The sequence below is a fragment of the Eublepharis macularius genome, chromosome 19 (genome assembly GCF_028583425.1).
Source record: "Eublepharis macularius isolate TG4126 chromosome 19, MPM_Emac_v1.0, whole genome shotgun sequence".
Lineage (NCBI taxonomy): Eukaryota > Metazoa > Chordata > Lepidosauria > Squamata > Eublepharidae > Eublepharis > Eublepharis macularius.
Genome location: NC_072808.1, coordinates 1,866,875 through 1,882,909, shown reverse-complemented (window position 1 = coordinate 1,882,909; position 16,035 = coordinate 1,866,875). Strand labels below are relative to the sequence as shown.

Sequence of the window (16,035 nt, the reverse complement as noted above, 5' to 3'; positions counted from 1 at the left end):
CTTCCCTCAAGTTATGATGGGAAATGTAGGCGTCCTGGTCTTGCAGCTTGGCTCTCCATTACAGCTGCAAGACCAGGATGCCTACATTTCCCATCAAAACTTGAGGGAAGCTGACAAGTGTCCAACCTGTGCCAGGCGCCACTTGTAGCTTGGCTCTGGGTGCAGACATGGGGGAGCAAGGAGGGCCAGTCAAGAATTCACCTTGGGGCAAAAGCTAATGCTACATCTGCATGACTGCATTTGGCAAGCTGGGCTGCCTTCCACACGGAGACGGTTCCCGGCGGCCCTCTGGTTGCTGCTGAGAATACAGGCATCGCTTTCCCTGCCATTCCCACTCCTGCCACCAGAGGGCTTTAGAAAAAGGTAACAGCAATGTGCTAGTTCCAGCTTTCTTCTTCTAAGGTAATTATCTAGCACCTTCGCTTGCAGATTTATAAGGAGCATCCAGTATCTTTCCCCTTATAACTCTGAAATCAAAAGGGCTTTAAAAAACCCCACAAGCTTGGAAAGTAGTACATTTCTGCAATAGCTCACTATAACATTACAGTGATATAAGTTATAACGATTACTGATTTTGGCGGGGGGGGGGAGCCCTCATATGAAGGGGGGAAATGGCCAGCACAGGGACCGAAGTAATCAAATTGGCACGCACATGGATAGAACCTGAAAAAACGTACATCTTCCCACCCATACACCATCCCAAGGCATTCTGGCTGCAATTTTTCCAAAAAGATCGTATCAAAACAGGTTTGGGAAAGATCGCAGCAAAGCGGGGCGAAACATGGAATCGGGAAGGACGGAGAATGATGTTGTGTGTATGCGCCAGAAAATAATGCCGCAGAAGGGAAGCCAAGGCTGACTGGAACCTCCTTGGGGCATACTTATGTGTTCAGCATGGTGACCTGTCCCTGACAGACATTTTCTTCTACCTGAATTGCCTGCAGCATGATGTGTGTCAGGGCTTTGGCTGGATAAGCTGTTCCTCCCTCTTTGCTTCCCCATGTTAGTAGGGCCTGCTCAGGATACACCAAGAATAGAAGGAAAGCGAAGGCTATGTTTGTGCAAAAGCAAAGTTGCTTGTGGCGTCGGTGATGTCAAGAGGAGATCCCGGGGACGGGATGGGAGACGTCTGACCCCTTTCCTCCAGCGGCAGAATTAGCCAGTTCTTTTAGCAAGCCCATAACTGGTGACTGTAGGGGAACGCTGGGAGCTAGCCACTTGAGCAGGGTGCAAGAAACCGCCATTATCTTATTCTGCTTGAGCCCTAAGACGGCTGCCGCATTAGCGCCCCGCCACAGTGGAACCATCGACTAGGCAAGGCCTCCTGAGCACCACAGCACGAGTCTACGAATCTCCTCCCCTGCAAGCACCTCAGCCCTGCCAAGAGTTAATGAGGCGTGTGCCGACAAGCTCTGCAGCAAAAGGAAGAGGCCCTGTCCGCTGTAAGACCCTCGGGGGCCCCAAGGGAAGCTCCCAACAGTGAGGACAAAGTCCGGCAGCCTGCAATGGCTGAAACAGGGCGGCGCAGCTCAGGTTTCTCTTTATTGCAGCCGCAAGCATGCAACCGATGGCTGCACAAGCCGAGCCAAAGACGGCGGGTCCGAGAGAGGATCGCAGCAGAGATCCCAGACGCACAGAGGGCTGGGCAGGAGAACTGACTCATCTCTGGAGTCTGCCCAGGGGCTTGGAGTTACCCAGCCCAGCTAACTAGATCAACATCCTGAGCTAATTTTAGTTCAACGGCAGATGCCCTTGGCTCCAGGGGCCAGGAGCGCACAATGCAAACCAGATGTTGGAAGGAAAGTAGCCGGAGATCAGGGCCTGATCTTCCCCGCCCCCCACAGGATCTCAGACTGCAGGGGAGGAAACCCCTGGACATTCCTAGATTCAAGCTCAGAGAGTTTCTTTGAGCTAGAAAATCATAGCAGGGTCCATTCAAAAGTGAGGTGGGCATGATCTGGGAATAATGGAAGTGAGATGAGTCACAGGGGGTGCCTTACACACTGCCCAAGGGAGAGAATCCTGCTACAGCACTGCTAACAAGCCACATGCTATCAACAAATGACAACACTTGGGGGAAAAAAGCATGTATGCACTAGTGTATACATAGAGTGACATGTGTGTTTAAAATAAAAGGCTGGAGGAAGTAGCAACCGCAAGCCACATATACTTTTCACTTTTTGGACCTTGAATAAGGAAAACGAATTCCTGATTCGCAAGAAGGCGGTCAGATTAGATGCTTCGCTAATGAATTAGGGACCATAGACCTTACGACTACGGTGCTTTAAATATGTACTCCCTGTTCTTCACGTTGTCTAATGTCAGTCCTAGAACTATGTTCTGTTTCAGCAGTTTTTCATCTCCATATAGGATCCTTGCTAAAGCTATGTTTATTTACCCTATGGCATTGTTTATGGAAATGTCCTTGACACTGATTGTACTAACCTGAGACTATGTAATCCGCCTGGAGTCCCAGTGAGAAAGGCGGACTATAAATGACATACATAAATATTAGAGATCAGTGGCGTCTAGGCATTATTATGCTTCATGCCAGATATTTTCAAGCAGCCATCATATTTCATTTTGGTTCGTGCATAACTCAGCAACCAGGTTCCGCTAGTTCCCAAAGTTTTACAAAGGAGAGAGAGTCAATTTTTTAAAAAAATGTGAAGTAAGCAGGCCCATTTATGTTTTCTCAAGAACAATAGAAAACACAGCAAGAAAGACAAATGAGTCAGATAAACAAATGCTTTAATCTCTGGATTCCCTACCTCTTGGCATCCACTGGTATAAATACGCACAGCGCATTTCACCTGCCCCTAAAGCCCTTCAACTGAGCTTTTAGGAAACTTTTAAAGCTTTTGCAATCCTGGATTTCAGGAAACTTTTAAAATATACATAAGCTTGTCTTTTCTTAATGGACAATGACCACAAACAGCATATGCGCACGCATGCACAAACCCCAAAAGAGGGCAAATAAGCGACCTCAATATCTAATACATAAAACTTGCATATGGATACAGCACGTCCCCATTTCCATGTGCACCTAACAACTGAATATGCAGCTTAGTATTCAACACGAGCAAAATGCACTCAAAACAGCATATACTGCACAGCTGGAAGCAAACCCGAAAGGGCAATGCGGTTAGATGCAAGGGCAAAAAGGAAGCCTGAATTCCTGATTTCTGTTTGTGATGATGCAACTCTAGCTACAGTCATCAGCAGCAGCAGCAGCCTAACCGGGCACTGCTGCTCCCTCCTATGTTCCAGCCCCAGGCTTCCTCAACGGTGTGCCACGTGACTCGGGTAAGTTTTACAGCGTAACTAAACCCTGAGCCAACCGCCTTGTGCTTCTCTCCAACCCAGATCTATCAACACTCGGCAGCAGCAAAGGAGGAGGGTTTCTTTGCCCAGCATAGGGACCTCTTTCCTAAAGATTTACAGGACAGCCTGGGCTCCCCACCGGAGTCTCAAGAGAGTTTGCAGCTTTTAACCATTTCCCTTATTGAGAAACTTCTGAGGAAGGAAAGAGACGCTGAACCCTTCATGGTATTCGATCCAGGCATCACCAACTGGAAGAAATGGAACCTGAGCTGGCGTGGTCCTAGAAAAAGCCATTACACGGATGGCGTTCTTGGGATCCAGGTGCCATTTTTGATTGGGAGTGGCTGCCTAGACAGTGCTGCCTGGTCCTGGGCTGGCTGCACTGCAGCAGTTACCCCTGTCTCAGCCAGCACCACTGGGCACACCTGACATCTCTCGGTAAGAGCCCTACCCCTTGCCCTCCAAAACACGGCTGCTTAACCACACATGCTTCACTCCTGCCTCGGGTTGACAACTGGCCAGGGGGAAAGAAAATCCAAGTCCTGTCTCTTTAATAGAGAATTAATATGCAGGAATCTGCCCTGGAGGCTTTTTATGGCATGGAACTAAATGACATCACCGGATAGCGGCTGCAGATCAAACTGATATTAAAGGGACAGCCAGAGAGACCAGTTTAAAAGTTGACACCCCCCCCCAATAGATTCTTCACGCACTCCTGTGAGTGTTCTTCTGCCCTTCATGGCCTTACTTCAGCATGAGGCCTTCCATCTTCCATGTGCACATAAATGTTCATGATAACAGGAGGGGTCAATGCTCTTATACACGTCTCATCAAGTAACCAAGGGGAAGTAAAATTCCTCTAATGAGCAGCAAAATGCGGTCCCAGGCACCAAGGGTCCCTCCACGTGGCCTCTAGTGGAAACCAAAAACAAACCTTTTCGTATGAGAGTGGTGGCTACACACCAGCGGATGCCAAAGTCAGTGCAGTGTCTCGGTTATGTTAGCTGGTTACCTTGGTTATGTTACCTGGTTACCTGGATCCATGCTATGGTAACATCAAAACTTGACTATTGTAATTTGTTAGATATTGGTTTCCCATCTAAGTTAACTAGGAGGCTCCAACGGGTGCATAATGCTGCAGCTCGACTGTTAGCAGGAGCATGAACATCACTCTCATCCGACACTCACTCCATTGGCTACCTATCAGTTACTGTGCTCAACTGTGTTATTACATACAAAGCTCTGCACGGCCTTGTCCCAGCATACCTACGGGGCCACCTCCCTCCCTATGTCTCTCCACAGCAGCTTTGCTCATCTGAACAGGGTCTCCTGCAGGTGCCAGCCTGCACGTGGGTGAAATCAACAGCAGCCCTGAGCCCGCACATGGGCTTTCTCTGTGGTGGCCCCTGATTTGTGGAATGGCCTGCCTGAGGAGGTGAGGAGAGCCCCCACTCTCCTGGCTTTCCACAAACGATGCAAAACTGAATTATTCAAAAAGGCTTTTTATTCAGATAGGGCAGTATTGTAGGGAGGGGTCCTCAGATGCTTCTTTAATGAGTTAGGGACCAGAGACTTCACCATTACGTTGCCTTGCATATTATCTGTTGCTTTGAATATGTACTCCTATATACTACCCCTGTGCTTCATGTTGTCTAATGTCAGTCCTAGAATTGACTATGTTCTGTTCCAGCAATTCTTCAACCCTGTATTGGATCCTTGCTCATGCTATGTCTCTGCAAACTTGTATTCATCTACCCTATGACATTGTTTATGGAAATGTCCTTGACACTGTACGGAAATGTCCTTGATACTGACTGTACTAATCTCACACTGTGCAATCCGCCTTGAGTCTCAGTGAGAAAGGCGGACTATAAATGACATAAATAAATAAATAAATATACCCAGCAGCTTTTGCCAACCCTCACCTGCTTGTACCACAGATGGGTGCTGTAGCCGCGTCAGTGTCTGCATTAACACAGTAATGGGTGCCAGTACAGGATTTTGTATGTTTGGTTGCGGGGGGGGGTTAGGGTGGTCCTGTTAGTTTACTGCAAGCAAAGTAACAAAGAGTCTTATGGCACCTAGAAGAACAACAAATGTGTTGCAGCATAAACTTTTGAGAGCCAGAACCCATTTTGTAAGACGCACAAAGTGTTACTCTTCCTATACCACTGTATACAGTTCATATACTGCTGTATATGGGAGGGAAGGTATAGCCCGATCTTGTCAGATCTTGGAAGCTAAGCAGGGTCAGTACACGGGTGGATAACCACCAAGGATGACTCAGCGGAGGAAAGCAACGGCAAACCCCCTCTGCTTCTAACTTGCCTTGCAAGCCACTTGACGTGGTCGCTATAAGTCGATTGTGACATGATGGCACACGCGCACACACACACCACTGTATATAGTTCATTCTGTCTGTTGCTGTAATACTCTTTATTTCATCAGTGTTTCTGACTTATTGTTGGTTTCGTTCCAGATTTCAACAAGTCAAACCCTGTCCTGTTGATTTTATTGACTTATTCTGTGGAATCCGTCTTGAGCCCCAGCAAGAAAGGTAGATTTCAAATGACGTAAATAAATGAAGTGGGCTCTTGCTTATGCTACAATAATTTCATTTGGCTTTACAACACAACAAATCCCTTTTCTATTGTATGGTTAAGATCTTCTATTATTCATTCCTATATGTTGCTTAGCAGCCCTGAGACAGGACAGGATAAAAAGCCTAATAATAAATACACTTATGTGGCAAAGCCTATTTCATTTTTGACACTGAGCACCTACACTCAATGAAAACTATGTGATGTTGGAAGCCTGGCAGCATTTTTTCAAAATGAATAGCAGGTCTGACTGCAACAGATACAAATTCATCAGTTCAGCTTTTCTTCCCTCCTACCAAGAACAGGCATGCAAGAAGTCAGCCAGGAGTATGGGAGATTTCTGTGGAGGATGGGGGCATGGAGTTAACAGTTAGACCACAGGTAAGAAAGGGTCTCCTGGTTTTTATTCTGGTTCTGAAAGCATCTTGCAAGCAAAGAAGAGAATGAGAGACGGGGTTTCTTGCACAACCTGTGACTCGTTCTGTACTGTACTGTGCTCTCGATTTAAACTTGCTGCTTGAAACACTAACACTTTCGTCCCTCTCGCCTTTGCAAACCAGAACTGGGTCAGAACCTCATCTCCCACCCAAGCCTCTTGATGTCACATGGGATCTGCCTTCCGTCTCACGTAGGCACGTGACAGGCCCTATGTGATCTGTAATCCAAGCACGTAAAAAGAGGAGAAAATTAACCAGGATCTCTTTTCAAAGCCTTTCCTTTGTCAGGCTACCACCCTGTATTCTCCTCGGACGCTGACTCTTCCATGAAAAGCAAAAAAACCATCCATTCAAGTGCCACTGCCCCTTTTGCCTCGCTGTAAAGGCCAGCTCTGGACCGGGCTCCCTCTTCTGTGTCATGCCTGAAACAGGTCATGAATAGGCAAGCAGGCTGCCTGCTGCTCTGCCTTGGAAATTCTGACAGGTGAAAAGTAGATTAAAATGATACTGATGCTTTCTTGGTTTTGCATCGCAGGAACCTCTCATCGTCTGCTTTGTTGCTCACTCTCCCCCGCCCTGGCGCCCTAGCCGCTCCCTTAGTACAATCTTGCAAATAAAGACTGGAGTCGGAGAGGCTGTACAAACGCGCGTGTCTCTGGTCCCACTGTCATTTTTCTGAAAACATAAAAAGGCCCCGAGGAGCTTGTTTACCCAAGGCAAAAATGGGACGACCATGAGCAGTGATTCCCTCATTGAAACAGCCTTCGGTGCTCTGAAGAATCCATCACTCCTCGCCAGCCTAGTCGTGCAGTGTCTGCGTGCCCCTCCCCCACGCTGCTCCTCCACTGCCCCTCCCTCTCCTGCCGCCATTTCTGGCCTGCATTGCACTTTTCCCTCTTCCCTATCCCAGCACACAGGATAGCCCTGCGCTGTTCCCCGCCAGCCAAGGAAACAACCAGATGGGGCTATGCCAGCTGTCGCAGTAGCAGCAAAGAACAGAGAGATACAGAGCAATGGTCAATTGCATTTCTGCTCTAGTGCTTGTGTGAAGAAATGGGGCTTTAAGAGGACCCACCGTAGGATTCTTTTTTCCAAAGTTCTGCCAAGCCCGCCATTGTTTCCCTCCCCCTTATAAATAAATCTTGCTGATGGAAAACTGCTACTGCATCCTGCAGTATGTGGACAGGTGTGCACTCACCTACCCCAAATGTACTCAAGTTCCCATCTTGGATTTCTCTCTGGCTGCTCTCTTGTGTCTCATCCATGTACTTTCATCCCCTTTCTTGAGCCCTGTAAAGTTAGGCAGCAGCAATTTTCCCTCAGCTTCCTTCCAGGATAATAACAACTGCGCTTATATACCACTCTTCTAGACAGATTAGTGCCTCATCCAGAGCGGTGAACAAGTTAGTGTTATTATTATCCCCACAATGCAGCTGGGGAGCTGGGGCTGAGGGGAGTGGCTTACCCAAGGCCACCTACTGAGCTCATGGCAGCAGTGGGATTCGAACCAGTAGAGTGCTGATTCGCAGCTGAACCACTTAACCAGTATGCTACAACAGCTCTCTCTCTCTCTCTCTCTCTCTCACACACACACACACACACACACACGCTCTGAACTGGGAAATGCTATTATTAAATATAACAGGTTGCATGCAGAAAGTTAGCCAGTTTGGGGGGCTGACAGGTTTCGGACAGCAGTCAAGCCATAATATTGTTGGGTTTTAGCGTCTCTGCAAGCATAATCTTAAAATAATTTAAAAATAAGCATCCCGGCTTCCTTCACAGGTCCCTCCATGGACTTTGGACAATTTGAAAGGGAGATCAGAAGTTTACTCACACACTAAGGAAACAGCAAACCATTGGCAATAGCTTGGTACAACCACTTCTACAAATGGCCCACATAAAGAGGATGCTGCATATCAGTGGTGGGAAAGGGAGAGGTTATTTGTCTAAAGTATACTGAGAACAATTCTAAGCAGGCCTACTCAGAAGTAAGCCCCATTTTATTCAGTGGGACTTACTCCCAGGAAAGTGTCCTAAGGACTGTGGCCATCTCCTCGTAACATTTTCAAAGTGGTTTACAATGAACGTTACAACTGCAATAAAATAGAACAATAAATTGCAGCATTAAGATACAAAACACCCTACTTAGCAGTATAACCAACAAAAATGCTAAAAATACTGCACTTATAGTAGCAGTGGATTAAAAGGAGCTCCGGCATGTTTTACAAGCCAGACCCCTCCCCCCCCCAAAAAAAACAGAAAAAGAAAAACAAACGTAACTGCTAAATGTTGAGTAAACAGATGCAGCCGCATCAAAGACATCCTAGCTAGACTCGGAGGTATCTCAAAATTCTGCAAGGAAAATACCCAACTTCTGCAACCAGAATAAATTATGCATCTTTCCATGTAGTTACCAATTGCATTGAACTCTATCCGCTTCCGTGAGTCAGGTCATTTAGTGACATGGAACCATTAGGGGCCACAGGATTCTTAGCCGTTCTTTAAACAATGTTTATTTCGTCTCAGGACTCTCTGGATCTTTTCATTTGGATGGTTTCCCGTGGTTTATGTGCTGAAATGCAACAGTTTTTCTCCAAGCTTCCTCATGACATCGTTTTCCATTTTGTTGTCTTTTGCAGTTTCTTTGTTGTTCGCACGTGTTGCCTTAAATCTGAGAAAGCATGGAGGAGACGAGGAAACCATGGAAAGACGACAAAAGGAAAACAACGCTGTGATGAAACTGGGAGGGAAACAGCAGGAAAAGTTTTGTTTGAAAAGACTCTCTGCAGCTTCTGCTACCAGAGACTAAAAATGTCTACCCCACTCAAAGGGGATTTTATAGCGTTTTAGAAAGGAACGGCCAGAGCCAGTGAGAAACGGCGAGTCTGAAGGTCGGACGTGCGCTTGCAAGCTCTCCTCTGTGATCTTGATGGCTAGAAAAATGCTTTTTAAAACAAATACATACACACAAGCGAGGATTCTCTCAGGGTACTACACATAGCCTGTTCTTAAGCTACTTCACATTTCGGAGCTTTGAAAAGCCTCCCTCTTATCACACTTTGCCTCTGTATTAAAACTCTTCGTTGTCACAACATCTTCCATCCAGGCCTCTTCACTGCCGTTCCACATAGATTCTACATCTATGTGGAAAATCCAAAGACACACAAAATATTTACAGGTCTTGCTATATCTGCTGTTTGCTTTGAGATAATTGTCTCTTATGGTTTAATACGTGATTTGTTTTTCCTACGTAGTTTCTAGACAGGAAGCTTCCTTTATTTTCCTAAATTAAAAATAACTCCATCGGAAGGTTATAAAGTTCTGTGATATTTGCCCAGGAACGGGCCCTGATCTCATGAGTAAATGTGTACTTTGGCATGTGTGTGTGCTGTCGCTAGGACGCTGAACAAAGGAAAATATATGGAAGAGGTGGGTGGCGTGCTTGTAACGTGAAGGCAATTGCATGCACGGGTCACCGCACTGCGTCCAGCGACAATTTATGCTGATTCCCCTGAAAGAGGCAGGTATCTAATAAAAATGGAAAACTAATTGCTTCAGCGTAAACAAATCAAAGAGATTTCTCTGAGGCGCACAGAACATAGCAAACCAGGGCACGCCACTCCTGCTTCAGATAAAACAAATACATTCTGTTGAGGGAAGGGGTAATACAGAACCCACAGATGTAGCATGTAGCATCTCTGGTATGGTTTTGAACATCCATTGGGCTCTGGTCTACCTCCAACATTTTACTGCTTATAAAGTTTTCTAGGACTCGTTTTTAAAATATAGTTGGGGGGCGGGAGCACCCCAAACGGGAAGTAAAAAGAAGTACAAATTCACTAACTTTCTAGACTTTCCAGACTTCCAAGCCTCTCTCTCAAAATAATCCAGCATCAACACTTTTGAGAGTGTAAGATGGTAAAACTATTGTAAAGTATGCACTGCGCCCATCGGTGGTAATTCTGAATTCACATCTCAGTTGAGACATTTGCAATCCCGTAGTGACATAAGCATATAGCCGGCTTGACCAACAGGTAGGCTTACCCCGAGACTTGTCATACGGTTATAGATTTGCCAATCCTCAGGTGGGGCCTAAAGATCTCCTGGAATTACAACTGATCTCCAGACTACAGAGGTTAGTCCTCCTGGAGGAAATGGCTGCATTGGAGGGTAGAATCTATGGAATTATACCCCGCTGAGTTCCCTCTTCTCCTCCCCAAACCCTGCCAGCCTGAGATTTCCAGGAATTTCCGGCAATCACTAGAGCCAGGGCCTTTTCGGTCCTGGCGCCCACCTGGTGGAACGCGCTGTCTGCTGAAATCAGGGCCCGGCAGGACCTACTATCTTTTCTCCGGACCCGTAACACAGAGTTGTTCTGCCAGACATATGGCTGAGGCTGGGCCTCTGCTGACCTTGGGGGGTGGGGCGGGAAAGGTGTATACATCTTAACCCTCCCTGTGAAGGCTGTCCACCATCCTGTTTTAAATGCGTTGCTTTTTAATGAAGATGAATTTTTAATTGTATTTTTAATATTTTGTTATCCGCCCTGAGCCCGCTCACGGGGAGGGCGGAATACAAATTTGAAATAAATAAAATAAATAACAAATGGGTTGTACAAACAAGCCATCAATGAAAGTGTTGTGCAAACTGGCCTCAGTGGCCATCGAGACACCTAATGGATGAAAGAATAACGTCTGCATGAGTCAGGAAGCTCCAGTTTTAAGCAGAGATCTGGATTTGTTGAAATGCTGCAGGTGAGATGATGTATCCCTATATCCTACTTTAGATTCTGCTTCTTAGGAAGGATTACCTTGGCAAACTCAAGCAAACCCTTTCCTCCGGCCTTTCTTGAGAGCAGAAGAAAGACTACTCACCCTCCTCCCTGAGCTGGGAAACGACTCGAGGACTTGAAAATGTGTTGTGCTACAGTGCATACTTCCAAGTAAAGAGCCAAAGCCTATATATCCCTTTTAACCACCAGATGTTAGCACAATTAAAGGTATCACCTTTCTCACTCTCGAGTGCTTTATATTCTCTGAGCAACAGGGAAGTAGCGCTCTGTACCAGGCTACATATTATTCTTGGCATAACACCGATGTGTTAATAGCTTAAAAATCAAGCACTTGGACGGCATGTGAAGACTCTTTAAACAGCACCAATTGCAAAACAAGAGAATAAAGCCTTTGTCAGTTTGAGTCATTGCTTGCCCCTCATCCAGGCGCTTCACCCAATCTCAATTTTTAAAAAAACAACAACACAGGAAAATGTTCTGGGATATTAAATTATCTCCAATAATAATGAATCCTGGGTCTAAACAGTATAGTTCTCCCAATTTGTTTCCCCAGCCAAGCCCAGCTTTTTTTAAAAAAAAAATCACAAGGTTTGCTCAGCATTAACATTTAAAAAGCACAAGTTGTGCACTGACTTCTTGTTTACGAGACCGGCTCAACCAAATGTTCAAAATGATCTCTCCAAGAACAGAAGATAAGCCTAGAACTCATAAGGTTCTTTATACACATGAAACATCACAGTTACTGTGCTTTCTGGCTTCATGACTTTGTGGTTCGTTTATAACGGTGCTTGGGAAACTCTTCCGCTACTAGAAAAAACTCGAAAGGTGGTCTTTTCTGAGGTCCCAAAGCCCTAAAATAGTGGGACCTGACCTGAAATCACAGCCATACAGGAAAACAGTACTCTGGAAGAGAATGAAAACTAATGAGGTATGCGCACCTTAGGACTAGTGAGGAATGTATACCTCAGGGAGCTTACGAGGAGGTTTGCTTGGTTTTCTCTTTCCAGAAGCCTCAAGATCATAATTTGGAAGGCCTCAGTTTGATTACTGGAGACAGAACACTCAAGATGCTGGAAGATTCACAACCTTCACTGCATCTGCAGCATTTAAAAAAAAAAGCAGTGGCCTGGGGTCTTATTTCAGATCAGTGTCATGTGGTGGGAGGGGAGGGGAGGGGAGGTTACCATTCAAATCATGCTTTGGCAACTGAGACCAACCCCACACTGCACTTGGTTTCTGGATGAAAACAGACAGGAACTCAACTCAGGAGCAAGCAGTTCTATGCTGAGTGGAAGAGCTCAATCCTCCCCTTCCTTGCTCATGCAGTCTAGTAAAGAGTCCAGGAGCACCTTTAAGACTAACCAACTTTATTGTAGCGTAAGCTTTCGAGAACCACAGCTCTCTTCATCAGATGCATCGTCAGACGAAGAGAGACTGCACTGGGGCTGCATATGGCTGCCATGGCTGTTTAAAAAATGCTGGGAAGATCCTACCACATCTCCCAAGGTCTCCTCTTGTGACACCCTGCGCTAATTTCCTTAGACCTAAGAGGGACCATGAGTGGCCAAACTGGGTTATGCCACTTAGAGACACAGAGAGCTAGTTTTTTCAAAGGTGTTGATGGCATTTGAGTACCTATTGAGTTTTTAATGTTATTTTAAGCACTTTGCATTTATTTATTTATTTATCTATTTATCTATCTATTTATTTATTTATTTATGTCATTTATAATCTACCTTTCTCAATGAGACTCAAGGCACAGTATGAGACTAGTACCATCAGTATCAAGGACCTTTCCATACAATATCAAGGACATTTCCATAAACAATGCCATAGGATAAATAAATACAAGTTTACAAAGACATAGCATTAGCAAGGATCCAATACAAAGTTGAGGAATTGCTGGAACAGAACATAATCAATTCTAGGACTGACATTAGACAACATGAAGCACAGGCAGTATATAGGAGTACATATTTAAAGCAACAGATAATATGCAAGGCAACATAGTGGTGAAGTCTCTGGTTCCTAACTCATTAGTGAAGCATCTGAGACCCCCTCCCTACAATACAGCCCTCCTGTCTGAGTAAAAAGCCTTTTTGAATAATTTAGTTTTGCATCATTCGTTGAAAGCTAGGAGAGTGGGGGCTCTCCTGACCTCCTCAGGCAGGCTGTTCCACATGACAGGGGCCACCACAGAGAAAGCCCTGTTCAGGCTGCTGTTGATTTCACCCATGTGCAGGGTGGCACCTGCAAGAGACCCTGTTCAGATGAGCAAAACTGCCGTGGAGGAACAGAGGGAGGGAGGTTGTTTTCTCATTACAGCAATTCTATGAAGTGGGTTATGTTGAGAGAAAGTGGGTTGCCCAAGGCTTCTTTGAGAGTCTAGTAGTGACTGAAGAGCTTTGTCAATTGCCTCCCATCAAAATAGTGCCACCTTGCTATTCTTTGGAAGTCCAAGTGAACCTAAGATTCTAAAAATCCCACAAATGTACAAGAGATCGCACTTCGCAATTTTCCAGAGCCCTAACCCATCACCTAATAGTCCTGCTCCTTTAGTGCACTGTTAGCACATCATCATAAATTCAGTTACCTCAATAACTCCCCATTTCCTGACCCTAACAGGGCGTACTTGGCTTAAGCTGACAGAGGGCCAAATGACACGTGACGGTGCCCTTGCGGCCAACACAAGGTTGTTGCATCCATTTTAAAGTCACTTAAAAATGTCCCAAGGGTACAATCCTGTTGGGGACCACTGTATAGTGCTCGTTTCCTCTCACCACTTTTTCAAGTGCCAAAACGGGGTGTGTAGGTGGCCGTTTCAGCAATTGACAAGGTGGGGGGGGGCACAAGAATGCTTCAGTCCACTGTGTGTTGGCTCTCAGATAATTTTAAATAACTTTAAAATGGTGGTTAGGTCCTCAAGGTGGCCACAAGGACTAGTCTACCTTAGCCCTTAGAGTCCTCCATTCAGTGTGGGGTTTTCTTCTACAGTCTGCTTTAGTCCTACATAAAACAGATTATCTCATGTTTATACAGTGCCTTTTCTAGCAAGGATTTCAAAGACAGACAGGCTTATTATGATTATATCAAAGCCCCCACTATGTAGAGATGTATGTGTCATTCTTCTTGACTGATGGGCTGTAGCTCAGGGGCAGCAGGGTATACAAGAGAATCACACATACAAGAATCACACATTTCTCTTCAGTTCCACAATCTCTGACTGCATGCTTAGGAAAGACCCACACCTGGGATCGTGAAAGTGCTGAAACCTGCGACTGAAAAGGTGGCCTGTTGTATCCATAAACCATATTGCAGGCAATAGTATCTGCAGCTAGGGCCCTCCAACAACACAGATGAGAAACATTTATCAAACACTTATCCATGCAGAGAAAAGAGCAAGAGTCCAGTAGCACCTACAACACTTACAAAATTTGTGGGAGAGCGTGAGCTTTCGTGAGCCACAGCTCCCTTCTTCAGATACTTATCCACGCATTCACTTTTTGGTTTTTAGCCACAACATCTCAATGGAATCACCCCCCTCTCCCCCAAGGCAGGGATAACTTTGACCTTCATTGCAGACATGCACAAACAGAGGCAATGTTTAGGTTTATAACCTGGGATTGTGCGGCATGCTGCTAAACTGGGACAGACATTACCACATTATCTGTGCATTAAATCAGAGGAATCAACGCTCTCTTACTCACAGGAAATGAGGCCCAGCAAGCCTTCCCCAGGGTCAGATAACAACTGAGAGAGCTTTCGGCAGAGGAGTAAGTAATACCAGGGGCACAACATTCAAGTCTGAAGTGGTATGAAACGCGCTGCCCCCGCCCCAGTGTGCGGATTGAAAGGGCCTCCCTCCCTCCCTCCCTCCCTCCCGGGCGGAGATGGGCAAGCGAGCACAGAAGAAAGTTTGCGGCTTGCTTTGTTTCTCTGTGTTCACTGATGTGCCATGTATTTCTGCCAGGCAGGGAGGTGATTCATCAGAGACGCCGAGAAGTTTCATGATCCGTTTCCCCCCCCCCCCTCTGAAAGCACACGAAGTTCTCCCTGCCTCTCCCCTCCTTGCTGCTAAAATAAGAAGCCATTCGCCAGCTTCCCCGGACGCGCCTTGCAGTCATAAATATTTGAAAGAAACCTATTTTTGCGCCTTCCAAGATTACAGTCCGGCTCCCCCCGCCCCGCCCTCCCCAAATGCTGCCGTTGCGATCCACATTTCCGTCCCCGCCGCTTTGAGCACAGCCAGGCGAGCCAGCCTCGCCGTCGCTCCGAAATCTGCTCCAGCCGCGGCTGCCCGGAGAGACGGACGCGGCCAAATCACGCCGGCCCTGAAACGGACGACTCATCGCGTCGCCCCAACTTCTGCCGCTCTCCTCCGCCCGCCCCAATCTCGTCGGGATCCCTGCATCCCGTGGGCGCACACACGCATGCACACGCACACCCCTGCAACGCAGCGTCGCTGGAAGGAGAAAGCAGCAGGGAGGGAGGCAGGGAGGGGTCCTGGGATCCGTACCTCGCTCCGCAGCCCGCCTCGGCGCCCGGGAAGTTGGAGCCAGGAGCCAGGAGCCGCCTGAAGCTCAGCCGAACTCAACCACACACCCTCCCGTGAGCCAGCCCCGCTCCTGACATCAGCGCCAGGCGAGGCTTTCGGCTGCTGCTGCTTCCCTTTAGCTTTTCGTTGTATACATTCACACACACACACACACACACACACCCCAGAGGGCAGGAAAGACGGGCACCAAGACACTCGCTGCTTCCTCAAGATGAGACCCAGCCGGCCGAAGAGAAGGTGGGACCTGAGCTCCGCGCCTCTCCCCGCAAACCACTGCCCAGCTGTACCTGATGCAACCGGGGCGGTGGGCAGCCGGCTTCGCAA

The 16,035-nt window shown here is 46.8% G+C and overlaps 1 protein-coding gene across 2 annotated transcripts in view; it reads right to left on the bottom strand.

Annotated features, from left to right (window-relative positions):
- The window catches only part of DGKA (diacylglycerol kinase alpha), a 51,415-nt gene extending 35,583 nt beyond the window's left edge, over positions 1 to 15,832 (bottom strand). Inside the window, exon 1 of one of the 2 annotated variants that reach the window (XM_055003952.1) lies at positions 15,673 to 15,832. The gene's annotated coding sequence lies outside the window, so the exon portion shown is untranslated. Of the gene's footprint in view, positions 1 to 14,863; positions 14,939 to 15,672 lie in introns of those variants that run through there. The other variant, XM_055003953.1, reaches the window with a different exon arrangement.
- Between the last annotated feature and the right edge of the window lie 203 nt (positions 15,833 to 16,035).